This window comes from Strix aluco, chromosome 11, assembly GCF_031877795.1.
Source record: "Strix aluco isolate bStrAlu1 chromosome 11, bStrAlu1.hap1, whole genome shotgun sequence".
Classification (NCBI taxonomy): Eukaryota; Metazoa; Chordata; class Aves; order Strigiformes; family Strigidae; genus Strix; species Strix aluco.
Window position 1 is genome coordinate 21,166,372 of NC_133941.1, and position 18,133 is coordinate 21,184,504.

Genomic DNA, 18,133 nt, shown 5'->3' on the forward strand with positions numbered 1-18,133 from the left:
TGTGGCCTCAGTCACAAGCCAATGCTCTGTATCTTTGACAATTTTTTGCGCTATAATTTTATGCTTTTACACTCTACTGTACACCTGCAGTGCTGTGTCCAGCTCTGGGGCCCCCAACATCAGAAGGACACAGAGCTGCTTGAGTGGGTCCAGAGGAGGTCACGAAGATGCTCAGGGGGCTGGAGCACCTCCCCTGTGAGGACAGGCTGAGAGAGTTGGGGGGGTTCAGCTGGAGAAGTCTCCAGGGAGACCTCAGAGCCGCCTCCCAGTACTTAAAGGGGCTACAGGAAAGGGGGGAGGGACTCTTTATCAGGGGGTGTAGGGGTAGGATGAGGGGTAACAGTTTTAAACTGAAGGAAGGGAGATTTAGATTAGGTGTAAGGAAGAAATTCTTCCCTGTGAGGGTGGTGAGGCACTGGAACCGGTTGCCCAGAGCAGCTGTGGCTGCCCCCTCCCTGGAAGGGTTCAAGGCCAGGTTGGACGGGGCTTTGAGCAACCTGGGCTGGTGGAAGGTGTCCCTGCCTGTGGCAGGGGATTGGAACTAGATGATCTTTAAGGTCCCTTCCAACCCAAACCATTCTGTGATTCTGTGATTCTTTCTTATGTAAGTGGCCCATGTACAGGGAAAAATGCTTGCTTTAGTACATGACACACTGATGAAAAATTCTCATATACTACCCTGAGGCACCCTATTATATGGTAGCCTGCCACAGAAGAAATGAAGCTCTTTTCTTAAAGGCTGTTTCTCATGTTGATTAATGAAGCATGGATATAATAAGGAAAATGTGCTATGGGTTTTGACAAAGCCTTTCAGTTCCTCTCTGACTGTACCAAATACTCTACCCAGCAGCAAAGATACCACAGGAATGATGTGCACCATTTTCCCAGGGTTGATGTCCTTGTACCTGCAGCAGCAGCCCATGGCAGACCTAGGATCCAGCCAGGATCATTACAAGGTTCTTGGCCCCATCTTGCAACTAAATATTGAGTAAATCTGAACATATCAGGAAATTTGGCCTCAGATGTTGATGATTCCCCATTCAGAGGAATAACTGAACTTTGTCATGCACAGTGCAGCAGCACCAGTTTCTGACTAGATCAAAAATGTCCTAGTGGATTATATATTTGCACATTTGCCTGAAAGAAGATGTAAAAATTTGCACAAATGCAGAAAAAAAAAGCAGAAAATTGGCTAGGATGCTCTTAAAAAATGGAGAAGGCTGAACAGCTTGAGAAGGCATAATGCACAATGCTCAGACTCCCCAGATCTGTATGAACTGTAAGGGGGAAGTGCTAACAGTGCAAGACAGTCTCCAGGTCTTTCTAAAGCTACTCTTAAAATATAAACTATTCATTACAATGTAATACAGCAAAAGGGACCAAGATTTGCTGATTTGAAGTGAGAATTTGAGGGAAGATTTGCACACCCCTTTAATTTTAAAAGGATCAGCTCCTTCATCTTTTTTAACTTTTGCTCTCTGAGAACTGCAACCAACCTCAGCCATTAGCAACACTCCCTTAAGTCATCCTGAATTTCAGGCACATCCACCTCCTTGTTGGCTGGCCGTGCTCACATTGATTGCAGAAGGCTCTTCTTGGGCTTTCAAGCTGATTTTCTGCATCTGCCCACCTCAGTTGCCTTGATCATTGTCTGTGCTTGTCCATCCTGCAAACAGAATAGCCTTGAGCTGGTACTGCCAAATCAGAAGCCCAAGTATCACACGTTGTCGTAAGTGGAAGGAACAAAAATCTTTGTATATTCTTAGAAATGCATTCCCAGCGATTGTTTCCAATGTTATTATAACACATACCAGAAGCCTTCACCAGCCTCCTTTTTCTGACAAGATGTTACTGCCAGCTGATGGAGAGGGTCCTTCTACATTGTGATGAGGTCCATGGCTTTTAAAATGAGGGAGTCCTGGCTACTGTGGTATTCCAGTTAAACAAGAAGAGAAGCGTAAAGATAGCCAAGAGTTCCTTGCTATAAATGGTTAGTGACAAAATATCGGGGTATGTTTTCTATTTCTATCGACTTGCTGTTCATACAGTCCATCAGCCAACTCCACTATCCATTCCCTGCACCTACTACAACACTGTATAAGAGGCACAGCAGCTTTTCTGAAATGTTATTGTAAAACATCTTATGAGAAACACTGAGAGTTCTGGCTGATCTCTTTTTATTTAAATGAAAACACCCACTTACTTATCATACTATACACAGATGAGTCATTCCTCTCCTCTTCCCAAAGGGCTAAAAACTGTCTGCAATTAAGGCATGCAATGCTCAAAAGAGCAAACTACAGCTATTCAGGCAGCCACCTCCAGGGCCAATTCTGAGTTTGGTTGTAGCCAGTGACATGGAATTTAGCTATGATCTGATCAGCACTGGTGTCAGGAAGGCCTGGCACCCACATGCACAACTGAGAGGGACAACGGACCAAGACAACACAAAGCATGGTAAAGGGACGCAGTCGAGACATTGTACCACTTGCACCCTCACAAGCCTTATGCATTTGGAAAAGGAATTATGCGGTTTATTCATATGGGACAGAGATGTCAGGGCTGGTTTTGTGTTTACATCATTCCATCTGTGAATCAGCACAACTGGGCTTAGCAGGAGCAAGCTCAGCTGTGTGAGCAGAGGATCAGAGACTGCTGCAGAGCACCACCTTGCTTTGAGCTCTGCTCAAGTAGGCACACCAAAACACTGTGGTTCTTTCTAATTGAGCCCTACTCTTTGTTTGCTCCCAAATTAATTCTCAAGAACAAATGTGTAAACTTCAACTGAAACACACCCAGAAATTATTTTGGGCTTTATTGGGTTGCTTGGTTTGGTGTTTTTTTTTCCCTTTCTAGTGAAATTAGTTTTGTTGTCTGTGTTGAAATGCAGGCAAAAATTACAAGGCAAATAATGTGGTACCAGGTCAGTAAGCAGAAATCAAGATAAGAATAGGCTATTAAGAGAAGCAAAGGACAATTCATCTCTTTGTGTTGTCTGAAGGGATGAAAACATGATGTATTATAAGTGACATTTTAATAAGCTTTTAACTTTTACTGCTTATTTTTAGATATGCTTTCCAAAAAAATAGCCCAGGTTATGTTTAAAAGTCTCTGCTTGTCTGCCAAGCTTTTGCCTCAGACTTCACAGAAAACTTGTTGAGTTCTTGTGGTACAGACTTCTCCTCTTCCCCATGCTTTAAGGCCTCCTGCTTCTGTAGGTACCCTTTTCTCCTCCCCCTTCCATGCATCTGTGCTTCCTCATCAATGCAATTCAGAATAGTCTCTGCTTCCTCAGTAGGAGAAAGTGGTGGTGTTGGAGGCTATTAGCTGATTGGATTAATTAAAAGTAATTGACAGCACATGGTGACCACGACTGGGGAGGAAAAGGAATGTGATAGAAGGTATGGAGAAGTTGGGAGACTTGGGAACAAGTATTATTGGGGGGGTGTTATGTATTTCTTTTTGTCTGTTGGAGCTGATATTGTAGATGTAGTGACTGTGATCTCGTCTACCTTCCTCAAGCATGCAATAGGTAGGGATTGAGAAGTGAGGGGTGGCTGGCAGAGTTTTGTCTTAACTACTTTTTTAGCATTGTAGCTCCTGTTTTCGAGTATTTCTGGATTGTGTTTGAGGCTTTTGTATGTTATGATCTGAATTGGCAAAATTATTGCAGGATTTGAACTAAGAGAATGTGCAGGTTGTTCTTCAATTATTCCTACTCTTGCCAAGCTCAACCTCCACAAAGCTCTTCTAGTATCTATCCCACTCATGCACAGGTTAAATTATAAACCTGCTCTATGTATTATAGTGCTGTTGACAGTTTAAAAATCCTAATTATTTAGATCATTCAAATAAAATGGTTTAAAATTCTTTGGAGTTAAAGGTTTGTTTTTTTTTTTTCTGTAAATGTTCTCAAACCTTTTGTGTTCTTGTTGGGAATTGTAACACCTAGTCTGGTGTAGTCCTGTTGCACATCACTAGCCTGTATGGGCTTAGATATCCATTGAGTTGGTATATCAAGGTAGGGTAAACACAAGCTTTTAACTATTCAGCTGTAGTAGTTTAATTGTATTTTTATAGAGTTTTGGGGTTTTGTATGAAAACATTAAATGCTATAATAGACAGTTCTGTATTGGAAGCTGTATTGTTCTGTTTTGGGAAATAATATGTGGATAGAATGGAGTGAAGATACAGTATTGAGGGCAGTAAATTTGGTACTGCATCTCCGTATTGGTTACTAAATAAAAATTACTGTGGTAACTTCATGGGCTAATAGAACTCTCTGAATGCTTCAACTCAGTGAAGCTACTGCTCTTTGCACACTGGAATGCTGCTTTCTTGCAGCAGAATCTGCCATTCTTCATTTACGTGCAATTAGCTGAAACAGACTATTTCTTCCTATTAAGATGGAAATAATGAATGAACTCTCTGACTTAAAAATTTAATTTCCCCCAGCTGAAAGTTCCATTTCAGAACTGAAATCGGAGAAAAACAGCTTATGCTCTTTGCAGTCTCTCTGCTGTGCTGTGCAATGATGTAGAGGAGTCCCCTGGGAGACGTTCCCTTTCTCGGTGGGGGTGGAGAGCTGAGGTATCGGATAAGAGCAGCCTCCTTGGCTGTTAGGTGCTCCAGAAAGATACCTTTTAACGGCATTTCTGTGGTGCAGTGGGGACACCTTTTGGTTAGAATCGGTCTAAACCTGATGAATCTATGGGTTTGTGTATGAAAACCATCTGCACACCGCAACAGGCAAGTAGAGGTCAAGTCTACCATTAGTTTTTCCTAGTTCTTTCCAGGTACTTGACACGCATCGTTTCGGGTAATTAGATTTGCAAGTCCCTTCTGCAGTTGCAGCCTGTTTTGATACAGTTCTGATTCTTTTTGTCAAAAAACACGGTTTCCATATCATTAGGTGGCAGCACATGCCAACATAAAATCACTTTGTCCCTATAGCTCAACAACCAAACCGAGGGACGTGGAGTCAAAAGAGGTTTCCTTAGACCCCAACTGTCATGCGAAGAATGCGTTTCTGGTCTTTACAGAGAAGCTATAACAACACTTCTTTTGTATGAAAAATCCTTAAAGATTCATGCTGAAGCTGCCATTGTTGAGTTTTCAGTGAGACTGCGGTGAATGTGTAAAATGATGGGAAATAATTAATTGGTATAAGGAAAAGTGATAACCCACAACTTATCCTGTGGAAAAGAGAAGGTAGATCTGCACAGTAATATGCTTTTCTCAGTGACTGAGAGGCATTACTACCATATCCAAATTATTACCTTAAACAGTTGCTGTAGTGTTCTCAAGAAAAAAAAAATCTTTCATGCCATTTTCTTTGGACCAGAAAGAAATTGTAATTTCCATGTAGAATACAGAAAACAAAGAAAATAAGGGTTTCATACTTTGTATTGAACAGACAAATATCAAACAAGGAATCAACTTACCAGAAAATAAGCAGTGAAAGACAGTGATGTGGCTTTTTAAAAATATGAGGAAATATTTCCAGTGTGATTGCTCTCAAGCATTTACGCTCTTATCTGGTCTGAGAGATGGTCTAGATCATAACACAGCTAACTCTCATCTGAGTTTTGATGAGTGATTTTCAGAATCAACTTTATCTTCTCAAGCCACACTAAGGAGGTATTTGTAAATATTTGTGATATGACACACATTGCACTAAGCTGTGGAAGTAGGTTCTGCAGCTACCTTGTGAGAGCGATGAGCTATTCAGTACTTCCTTACTGGCCTTCACTGAAGGCAGCTTTTCCAAGAATGCTACCAGAGATCACTAGCTTGTACATCTGTGCGTGCCTAAAATGCAGGTGTCAACTGGAAATGTTAACTAGTGTTAGCTGCTGCAGAGATGAATTTTTCCACTTCCGCAAAACTTCTGCTGTCAAATAGTCAAACCCACGATGTGTAGAGACAACATAATTATTTGTAGTCCTCAAAAATTATCATATTTGTACTGAGTATGAAATAGATGGAATTAATTGCATCCTACATGTATGTAGTTTCACCACAAAGCAATTTCTGAGTTCAGGATTGCCTGTAACTGTAGATACTCACGGATACTGATGTCTACAGCAGTTCACTGACATTGCAGAACCACAGCTTTCTTGTTAGTAGTTGAAACAAGTGAATTGTATAAATGAAATGTAATAACCAAGGTGGAAGGGACTGTTTTCTTGTCCTGCATCCAGCACTGTTAGAATGCAGCTAGAAATATTTCTAATGGGGTTGCTCATTTAATTTGGATTTTCTTCAAGTTGATATATTCCTAAATGTAATAAAATAAGTTAGAGTTACTTCAGACCTTCGGGAAGACTTGTAGAAAACTGTTATGGATCAGTGGATCTGATATGAACCATGTTTCATTTAAAAACAAAGAAACAAAACCAACAACAAACCCCCTACCCCAAAAAAACCACAAACAGCCATTTCAGCCAGTAAAACTAGTTTCATTCCAAAGTCACTCTTTCATGTTAATTAGATATATGGATCTGTTGCTCAGATCTAGTTACTGGAACCTTAAAAGTCAAATTCAAATTTGACTTTAGTCCTTCCATTATTCTTGCTCTGTCTGAATCCTGTCAAATATTTCTGAAGAACGTCACATAACATACAGTCTTCCATGCGCACAACTAAAACATCCCCACTGTCAGCCTATCCTCAACCATGATTATGGTTTCTAGATGCTTCATTGAGTGTCTGGGAATCGGAGAATTAATAGTTGAAGCAAACCTGCTACCTCCTATTAAATTAGAAGAGGGAATAATTAGTACCTGTAGATACAGTTTTGTATACAGATGTGAGGTAATGAGATGTACTTGATTAGCAGCAGGCAAAGGAAAATTGGAACAAGGTGCAGATATGTATTTGTGTGTGCACGTGCATGCATATAAAGCAAAGCCTTCGATACAGCTACATATTCTTTGAACAGACCTGAAAAGTAGCTGTCTGAGAGAAAAAAAGTCACCTGAGATTGAGCGGGACTTTGTCAAAAAAATGTCAAGCAAGGAACAATTCACACTGAGGCTTTAACTAAGAGACCATAGAAGTTAGTGTGAGCTTTCTTGTTAAAGCAACTGTGCAACTGGATCTTTGGTGGTCTATCATGGTCCTTCAGCTCTAATTTGTGAGAGTTCTTTGCAACATTAAAAAGTGAGCTTGGACCCTTGGGGTTTGCCCTAGGGATTCTGTGATTCTTCAAAACAGCTGCATTGTTGAGCTTAAGTTTCTGCCAGTATCAGTTAAAACTGTTCTTTTGTTTTCTCAGTCCCCCCTGTCCCCTTCCCCCAAACCTTGTTAATGCTTCCAAGTTTAATCTTGGATTGGAGCCCTGAGCATCTTCAAATAACCTGAATTGTTGTCACCTCTGACTAGGATTTTTCTTTCAGACATAAATAAATATGTGTTCCTTACAAATTTCACATGAAAAGGTAATTACAGTGCAGTTCTGAATAAAAAGCCTGCTTTCCAATCATAAGGAGGCCTTTCTACCATTATTGCTAATAACTGTAAAAGATGGTGACTATTTAAAGCTCCAAATTTACCCTGCCTTTCTCCTGACAAACTTGCACATTGATTCTGACATGCAGACCGACAGCTTCATGGCATTTTGGAATGTTCCAACTGTAATAAGGATGTGGTACTATTTATTTTAGTACCCTCATTTCCACAGCAGCCACTGACTCACAAGAAAAAGCTAAGAGCAATATTTGGCATTTGTTTCCTGTGCAGTACAATTTGCCTGGTTCATTGACCTTCTTTATGTAGATGTAAATTCTGAGTCTGACATGGTTATTTCTGGGGCGCGTGTCAAAACTAGATTTGTCTGTCTGAGCAACATTTGCTTTTGAAAACGTTTAAAATTGCTTCAGCAATTTTGTCTTTCGAAACAAATTTTGTATTGTATGTTAAGCTATGTTTATGTTGTACGTTTGAATCTCTAGCACCATTAAACTGGCAGAAGAAGAGTGGGAGGCAAAGGAGGGTGTATAAAGCACCAGCTGTGTGACATTATCCTGTACCTGTTATACCAGAAAGTTTCTTTCTGCCTATACAACAGTGTTACCGCAGATTGATGGAGCCTGAACATAAATTCTGCTGTCACTTGTACATGGACTGGATTGGTTGTATACATGCAAGCATATATAAAGAAGGGGAGATGTTTATGTTCTTGTAATCATATGAGAAAAGGTTCTAATATGTCTATACTTTTGTGTATGCAAAGCAAAATACAGCAACAACTAAATTAAGTCCCCATTTCTCCTACAGATTCCTTGTGTGATAATGGTATACACAGTAGTGATTCTCCTGCTGCAGTGAGAAAATTTGCAGAGGAAACAACTATTGTGAAACTGCTGCATGCTGTGCAGTACTTTACCTAGGATATACCAAGGCCTCTTTTAATTCATGTAAAAAGATTTATTTTTTTTTTTAGGGCTGTGTGATGCAGCTTATGAACACGCTGAAAGCCAGGGTGTTTGTTACTAGATTGTAGTGTAGGGGTCTGCCCATTAGCATTCTAGCACAAAAGCTTGGCTTGCATTGGATTCATGATTTTTTGGTAAGAATGAAGATATTGGTCTACAGCTAGTGTCTGTTTGCAACTGATCTCTCATCACATGAGTAATGTTATGTATCAAAAGTTATGAATAAAATGCAAGAAGAATGAGATGTGAACACTTGTGAATAAGTCAGGAATAGTAAATTAACTGAGCAACAATCAATGAGCTTACTCACTGAAACCAATTTGCTTGGTAACATGTTAATAAACATAACTTTTTTTTGTCTTAAAGCACTTTTTCCAGTTCCTCTCCTCTGTTAGCCATGTTTACCAGCAGAAAGGAAACACTGCACTCAAGGACTTCTGTAAAACTCACAGCACTAAGACCTTACTCACAGAAAATTTGGCTGAATGGCCAGGCCCATATAGTGTTGGCAAATGGAGTAAATCCAGTTGGTGGCCAGTCACAAGTGGTGCTCCCCAGGGCTCAGTACTGGGGCCAGTTCTGTTTAATATCTTTATCAACTATCTGGACGAGGGGATTGAGTGCACCCTCAGTAAATTTGCAGATGACACTAAGTCAGGCAGGAATGTTGATCTGCTTGAGGGTAGGAAGGTTCTACAGAGGGATCTGGACAGGCTGGATCAATTGTACGAGGTTCAACAAAGATCAGTGCTGGGTCCCGCAATTGGGTCACAACAACCCCCAGCAACGCTACAGGCTTGGGGAGAGTGGCTGGAGAGCTGCCAGTCAGAGAGGGACCTGGGGGTGTTGATTGACAGCCGGCTGAACAGGAGCCAGCAGTGTGCCCAGGTGGCCAAGAAGGCCAATGGAATCCTGGCTTGTATCAGAAACAGTGTGGCCAGCAGGACTAGGGAAGGGATCGTCCCCCTGTACTTGGCACTGGTGAGGCTGCACCTCGAATACTGTGTCCATTTTTGGACCCCTCGCTACAAGACAGACATTGAGGTGCTGGAGTGCATCCAAAGAAGGGCAACAAAGCTGGTGAAGGGTCTGGAGAACAAATGTTATGAGGAGCAGCTGAGGAAACTGGGGGTTTTTAGTCTGGAGGAAAGGAGGCTGAGGGGAGGCCTCATCGCTCTCTACAACTCCCTGAAAGGAGGTTGTAGCGAGGTGGGGGTTGGTCTCTTCTCTCAGGTAATAAGTGATAGGATGAGAGGAAATGCCTTCAAGTTGTGCCAGAGGAGGTTTAGACTGGATATTAGGAACAATTTCTTCACCCAAAGGTTTGTCAAGCGTTGGAACAGGCTGCCCAGGGAAGTGGTTGAGTCACCATGCCTGAGGGTATTTAAAAGACATGTAGCCATGGTGCTTAGGGACATGGTTTAGGGGTAGTGGTGTTTAGACTGGCAGTGTGAGGTTAACGGTTGGACTTAATGATCTTAAAGGTCTTTTCCAACCTAAAGTATTCTATAAAAGTTCTATCAGTCTCCAATACCTTTTCTACATTTTTGTGTCCCTGTCCATGGCAGGTGGACTGGAACTAGATGATCTTTAAGGTCCATCCCAAACCATTCTATGATTCTATGGGTTTTTCCCCCCCATTGTGCCAAGAACAGTGTGGGGAAGGAGGGAGGAAGAGATAAATACATTGGTCTGTTTGGCTGTTACTTTTCAGCATTTTGTCTCACCAGTTGTTCTGATACAACATCTGTCACTCCACTCCAGTGGCTTCTTTCTTGAAAAAGTTGATGCTCAAAATGTGAAACTCCTGCCTGATGTACACTCATTTGGCCTAGGGCTCACCTCATGTGCACCCTTTTCCTCTCCTCTCCACAAAAGAAATTGCATTAAGAATTAGATCCTCAGTGACCTCAGTCTCAGTAGCACTGTACAGTTCAGCAGATGTATCAGTCCTCTGCCATGGTAGGCTGAGTCTCCAGCTGCTGCCAAGGTGCAATTAGATTTGTTTCATCTCATTTTCTCTCATGACTTTAAAACTGGCCCCCTGCTCAAAGTATAGAACTCATTTTGGTTTCTCTAGCTGCCTGGTAAGAACGTTTTCAGAGCCTTTGGAGACAAAGCTAGGAGGAAAATGTTGCCCATAAGCCTAGGAAGGATGTAGTTTCCTTTGTGATTTAATACCTTCTCAATGGGAGAAGTTAGAAAGGTCAGAAAAGTTGGCAATATATGAAGTATGAACATGGGATCACCTCTGCCAGTCTTGCATACTGAGCCAGATACTCCCTGTCTGTCCTTTTTATGTTGTTCTTTGGACCAACACTTTACACTGAGGGTCTGAACTCAGATGGAAGCGTATTGTTCATATCAATGTGAAATATGTTTCAAATAAAAAATATTTGCTGGACAGAGCATGGTTCTGCCATCCTGCTGTACAGAAGGATGCTTAAACTATGATCCAATGTTGAAACTGGTTGAGAGATTGGGCATGTCTGTTCATATACGCTAAATAAAACAATGAATGAACCTTAAATATAAGCATGCAGAAGAAGTAGACAGTAGTACAGGCCATCGTTCTTATTGGAATGGCAAAATATGTCCAAGTTGGTCCAATGCCTCCTTTCTGGCATGTGACTTCTACCTCAAATTTGAGTCTTTCGTAGTTTTAGTGTGCCCTGTGTGGAGAAGGGCAAAGATGTCTTTGAACTGCTTTTATGTCTCCCTGCTTGTTTTTTGATCAGTGAAGAATAATTTTAGGTGGGCTATCTCTACTGCTCAAAACATGGTGGCTGCCTTCTACTGATAAATATTAGCATGGCCTGAAATCACCAGCATTGTTTCCTGTGACATTGAAACTTCCTTCGAGTCTACCCCCTGACTTGCCCTGTTAGGTTCTTTTTTTGCAGGACTTGCAGAAAAAATATGTACAGGAATCTATTTCTGAGGTTCTAATGCCTTTTATGTCAGAACAGCTGGATTTAAAAAGCTGTGCCAGAAGAGGTAATGTTTTTCTCAGGTTTTAATTCTGCAATTCCCAGCAGGGTATTTAGGTATTTCATAAATGCATACATTTAGGAATTTTGAGATTAGGAATTTCAAGTGGTCTTTGAAACCAACAAACTGGGATTTTCAGAAGTGGGTACTAGATCCATGTTCTTCAGAAGTTTCAGGTGTCCACAAATTCCATAACAAAGCGTTCTGCTTTTCTCAACACTAGCAGGTCATTTATACAGATATGTTAAAAATCAGTTTACATGTCCTACTTCAGGCAACCCAGTCTGAGGACTTTCCTTCTAATGTCTCAGTTACTTACATGATCATGAAAAGAAATGTTGTTAAAGCTGGTAGCACGCAAATAGATATTTATCTGCTATATGCTGCCACAAGCAAGAAAGTTTTATATGCCACTGGATGTCACTCTAACAAAGCTCAAAGTACTTTGGCAATACAAATCTTTACACTTCCATTATAAAACAGTGTACAGCCTGTTAAACTCTGGATTTCCCAGCAAAAGGAGGACAAAATAATACAAAAGTTGCCATATCGGCTGTGCCACGAAGAAACCATTGACATCTCAAGTGTTACATCAGGCAAAAGACAACTACATTTCATTTTCTTCAGTAAATCCTTAGCAATGACAAATCAACATTGAATCTATCATCCTGATTTTTTCAGGATTTCCTTTCTAGAACCTTACTTTGTTTCACGGGTTGTTTGGGCCTTAGAAGCAAGGCAAATGTCAACTCTGACTATTTTTCTGTCCCATGTCAATACATATCTGAGAATTTCAGTGGAGAGCATGGAAGCTGAGTTAAAAGTCAGCAGAATCTAACCCTCTCCTTAATTTCCTGTTTTCAGAGTGACAAGAAGTTGTAAGTCACTAATCTGCAAAAGGATAATTTAGCTCGGGACCAAGAATGCTGGCGTTATGGGCTTCATATATAAAATGTCTCAGCAGAGAAGGGACTCATCTGAGGACAGAACAATAAGTAATGGGGTTAAGTTGTTGCGCAGAGAACTTGACACAAATCGACAAAAGCTATAAATCGACAGTGGGTGTTAATGGAGATAGATAAGCATCCTGTCAAGATGCTGGGGAGAGTAGAGAAGCACTAAAGTACACCAGTAGAGAACCTCCATTGGTGAAAGACTGTAAGAATAGCTTACATAATATGTTTTAAATTATCCATGTACAGCTGATCCTTCCTTGAGGTACAGGCATCTTGATCTCTGCTGAACACATTTGTTATGAGTCTACCACCCTTTACATTTTGGCTAACCTGCATAAAACGCTGAGCATGCTCGCTTTCACACAGGTTGGACTAGTTCTCCCTACATTTCACCTTAGCAGGGGCAAAGTCGCTGTCTTCCACCATCCTTTTACTCTTGGTGTTAAGAAAGAGTCTTAAAGTGTTTGCACAGAAGCTGCAGCCACTGCTTAAAATTATTTAACTAGACTTACTATTTTCTCCTAAAATATATCTAATACCAAATACAGATAGCTAGAAAGTCCAGCAAGTACCACTAAAATATCTACTTGCTATAGCAAGCTGGATAATTTTCATGCGTGTCGTACAATAGAACAGAATATCAAGGCACTGTACAAAATTTTAATTACATAATTAGTTGACTGAGTCATACAACTTTTTCTCCTTTAACTTGAGCCCTACTATAGATGGTTTTGGCATGTAGCAAACTATTTCCTAGTATAGCTTTATATGGATTGTTGTTCCTCGTGAATTTTGATACCAGCAGAAATCTCAGAGGGACTATCCTAGAAATTGTAGTTTGGGGCTCTTTTTGAAGAAGGGATTAAAACAAGAGGTCATAGTGAGATTTGCGGTAGTGATGTAAGCTATCTTCACAGATACTGCTGAAGTGCAATGGGATGATTCTTTTTTGTCTTTAATGACCTGCACTTGACTTAGCGGCTACAAATGAAAAGCTCTGAATTCCATTACCCAGCTCATCTCTGTGAAATCAATGAATGTTTCCCCGATGATACATAAATAGTTCAACCCTTTTAATAAGTGTCAGCAAGGGGCCTTCGTTTTCCCTATGTGCCTCTTTATCATTCGTTTAAATGGGCAGAAAAAATAGAGTCCTCGGACACTTCCAGGTGTCCAAAACCTCATTAAGACAAAATGTAAGACACAGACAGGCCTCTGTCCCCAGGCAAAACCCCCAACTCATATCTCTCCCCATTGCATGGGTGATGGCTGCCATCAAAGATGGGACTTACATGCTATTCTGAAAATATTCCCACTGAGATTTAATATTACTTCTGATTACTAAGATTCTGTCAGCTCATGGCCATGAAATGCCCCTTAAAGGAACAATCAGTCATGTCCATCAGAGCAGAAATGTGCTTTGTGACTTGTGACTTTTATGTGGTATCACCTTCTGCCCCAGGTGGGGAGACATTCAACTATTTAACCTGGAAAGAATGAAAGGCTGCTGGCAAACTCCTCTGAAAGGAGTCAAACATCAGTGATGCTTTTTTCAGGGTTCTATGATACTCTCTTCTAAACACAACTGCTGGGGAGTTGGGGGTAATGGTGGTAAACACAATTTCTTGTGAAGCTGTAGTGACACCGTACATCCCTTTTTTGCAGTGGATCCTTGATTGTCTCAACACCACAGAGGTTTCCTGTTTTATTCACTAAATAATGTTGGCCTCATTTAGTCATAAATGTATTAATACCTTGCCTCGGTTTGCCAACTTCCTCCCTAGGGGGTTAAAAAGGTTCTGTCTTTCTTTTACTGCACCTCATCATAGTTTGATTAAAACAGTAATAAAAATAAAAATTAATTTGTAACAGGTAGTTGTGGTCTATTTCAAGGTATTTTGGTTACTTTCCTGATTAGAAGCTTGATTATATTGGCTGATTGTTGGTGCATTTAACTGAAAGTGTTACAAACCACAGGTGGCTCAAACTAATGGTCATGAATATCATTACCAAGTTACCTGCCTGAAGCAGTAACGAGAGTCCTTACTAGCAGTCCTTTTAGGAAAGGGATCAACTACTTGCATTATTATGCCATTCTTGCCATGAAAAATTTTAAAGGGTATGGGTTGTTCTCTGTGGGACATAGCTCTGGTTGAAGTCTTACTACTGCAAGAGAAACACTAGAGAGACTGTTTGTCTGAAGCTTGGTCTTCTCATGGCTAGTCTGTGCATGTGACACATTCTGCTACATCCATTAAGTTGGAAAATTTTTCCATCTCTAGTATAAATACAAACCTTGGTTCTACGGAACAAAAAAGCAGGCCTATGCTAATGTCTGACCTGACTTGTTCCTAAAACAGTATTTACTAGTTTAGAAGGGTTTTTTTGTGACTTCTTCAGCTCATGTTCACTCCAGAAGGCCTTATTTAAAGGGCTTTATGCAACAGAGCGGGGATTGTCGTTGATCTCTTTAAGAAGGTAGCTCAGTTATGAGTTCTGAGATGTGCACTGTACCAACCAAGATTTTTATCTATCTTCTTAGATCATCAACTTGGTAATGACACCAGAGCCTTGGGCCTGTGTAAGTAGCTTAAAGTTACCTCAACTCCATCTAAACAGGTCTGTAGTATATATAAACATCCCCTGGGCTGGGATTACAAACAAAGCCAGGAAGGAACCAAGGTTCCTACCACGATGAGGCTACTTTCTGCAGTTGCTCTAAGCAATGGATTTGCTTGCTCTGATAGCAATACTTGTTCTCATGCATATATATATTTTCATAACTCTCGCAAATCCAGAGGAACGGATCTCCTAAAAGGAAATTTGTGCACTGGGTAGTCTAGAAAGGCTTTCCATGAAAAGTTTCTGGTGACTTCATCAAAATCTGCTTAAGAGATTTCATTAAAATCTTCCTGCTTAATCTAGCAGAGTTCTTATAGCAAAATGGTAAAATCGTGCTTCTGGGCTAAGCTTAATTTTGTACCTGCAGTGGATTGTGAAATTTTTGTAAGTGAGAGCTCTCCTGAACACAGGTGAAGCTACAGACTCTGCGCTCAGCCTCATGTACTTAAAAGGTTATCGATTTCTTGTGTAAATTTAAGCTCATGCAGACTGAGATTATGATGATTATTAAATTTGCATTGTAATGTCACAAGTCCAGTCAGATCCATAGACCAAGAGCCTATTGTGCACAGTAAATCATAAGATATAGAATGGTTTGGGTGGGAAGGGACCTTTAAAGGTCATCTAGCCAAACCCCCTGCAAGAAGCAGGGTCATCTTCAACTAGATCAGGTTGCTCAGAGCCCAGTCCAACCTCACCTTGAATGTTTCCAGGGATGGGACATCTACCGCCTCTCTGGGCATCCTATTCCAGTGTTAAACCACCCTCATTGTAAAAAAATTTCCTCCTTATATTCAGTCTGAATCTACAGTCTTTTAGTTTAAGACCGTTACCCCTTGTCCTATAGCTACAGGCCCTACTAAAAAGTCTGTCCCCTCCTTTAAGTATTGAAAGGCTGCAATAATATCTCCCTGGAGGCTTCTCTTCTCCAGGCTGAACAACCCCAATTGTCTCAGCCTTTCCTCAAAGGAGAGATATCCCATCTCTCTGATCACTTTTATGGCCTCCTCTGGACCCACTCCAACAGGTCCATGTCTTTCTTGTGCTGAGGACTCCAGAGCTGGACACAGTACTCCAGGTGGTGTCTTGCCAGAGCAGAGTACAGGGGCAGAATTGTCCTGCCAGTCACACTTCCTTTAATGCAGCCCAGGACACGGTTGGCTTTCTGGGCTGCGAGTGCATGTTGCTGGCTCATGTCCAGCTTTTCATCCACCAGTACCCCTAAGTCCTTCTCAGCAGAGCTGCTCTCAAACCCTTCATCCCCCAGCCTGTATTGATACCAGGAATTGCTGTGCCCCAGGTGCAGGACCTTGCATTTGGCCTTGTTGAACCTCATGAAGTTCACATGGGTCCACTTCCTGAGTGAACCATCCAGGTCCCTCTGAACGGCATCCCGTCCCTCAGCTGTGTCAACAGCACCACTCAGCTTGGCGTTGTCTGCAAATTTGCAGAGGGTGCACTGATCCCACTATCTGTGATGTTGATGAAGATATTGAACAGTACTGGTCCCAGTACGGACCCCTGAGGGACACCACTCATCACTAATCTCCATCTGGACATTGAACCATTGACCACTACTCTCTAGATAGATCACCCAGCCAATTCCTTATCCCCTGAATAGTCCATCCATCAAATCCCTATCTCTCCACTTTAGAGAGAAGGATGTTGTAGGGGACTGTGTCAAAGGCCTTACAGAAGTCCAGATAGTTGACATCCATGGCTCTTCCCTTGTCCACTGATGTAGTCACTCCGTCATAGGTTGGTCAGGCATGACTTGCCATTGGTGAAGCCATGCTGGCTGTCTTGAATCACCTCCATGTCCCCCACGTGCCTTAACATAGCTTCTAGGAGGATCTGTTCCAGGATCTTCCCAGGCACAGAGGTGAGGCTGACAAGTTGGTAGTTCCACAATGCTGTACAAACAGAGCAAAACTTTTCTGTGGAGGGCTAGGTTTGCAGATGGTTTGCAGACTTTCACTGCTTGAACCAGGGCTGTAGAAAAGGTGGGGGACTGAGCTGCACTTTCTGTAGTTCATAAGGAGATTTTTATTTATATATAAATATATGGGTGGCTATGTATAGGTATGTGTGAGTGTGCATATAAACAGATGGCCATCTGTGTATGCATATGTGCTCGGTGGAAATGTAGTAATTTCCTATTCATACTTGCTTTCTTTCTCTTTAATGGTGCGAGGAGTGAAACATGTCCTACTTTTGTTTGCTTTCTCTTTTATTTTTCTTAACAAAAATTAAATACCTGAATACTTGTTGCTTCAATGTTTCATACTGATGACTCCCTTTTTGGTGAGATCTGCTCTATATGCAGAGAGACTTCTAAGTCCACTCTGGAGCATCCCAGGGTCGGTGAGCCCAGAAGTCATGATCACCTTAAGAACTCAGTGGAACTTTCAGAGTTGGTTCAGATCTGACACAGGACAGCCCTGATGTGTTTAGATATCCTATTTCTGTTTAAAAGCAGAAAATGATAGGCATTAGGAAGTGAAATATTCTATTTTTAGATTCTTGCCATGTACACCTATGGAAAAATACACTGTCCTTTTAAAATCTTTCTGAATATCAGTAGAAGCCTAAACATAGGTGGAAGGTTTTGGCTGGTTTCTTGTTTTGTTGAAATGGTTTGCTCATATCTAATTGTCCTATCACTCTGATGCCATAAAATGGGACATGTGCTGAGACACAGCACAGTAAATGTGAGGTTACACAGCATGAAGTCTGAACTAAAAACCATGCAAGTCTAGGCCTTGAATGCCTGATACCAGTTCAGAGAGCAAGCATTTAGCCTGATTTTTTTCTCTTTATTACAAGTTTCCAGTTATTTGTGGGTTTAGATAAAGATTTCACGCAGCTCTCATCAGTGAGAAGGTGGCAATCACAGATAGCACACTGTGCTCTTCCAGAGCACAAATATTGGTTTTGGTAAAGCATTTTGTATTGTTTGTATTGTATTGTAACCCTTCAAATTAGAGCTGTTTCTCTTGATAGAAGGAAACAGATTGTAGTCACCTTTTCTCCTCTTCTAAAACTTCTTTAGTGAAAACCTACAAAAGAAACTTGATTGACTGTGCATTGTGGTAAAATTTAAATCCTTAGTTTTTTTCTGCTTGC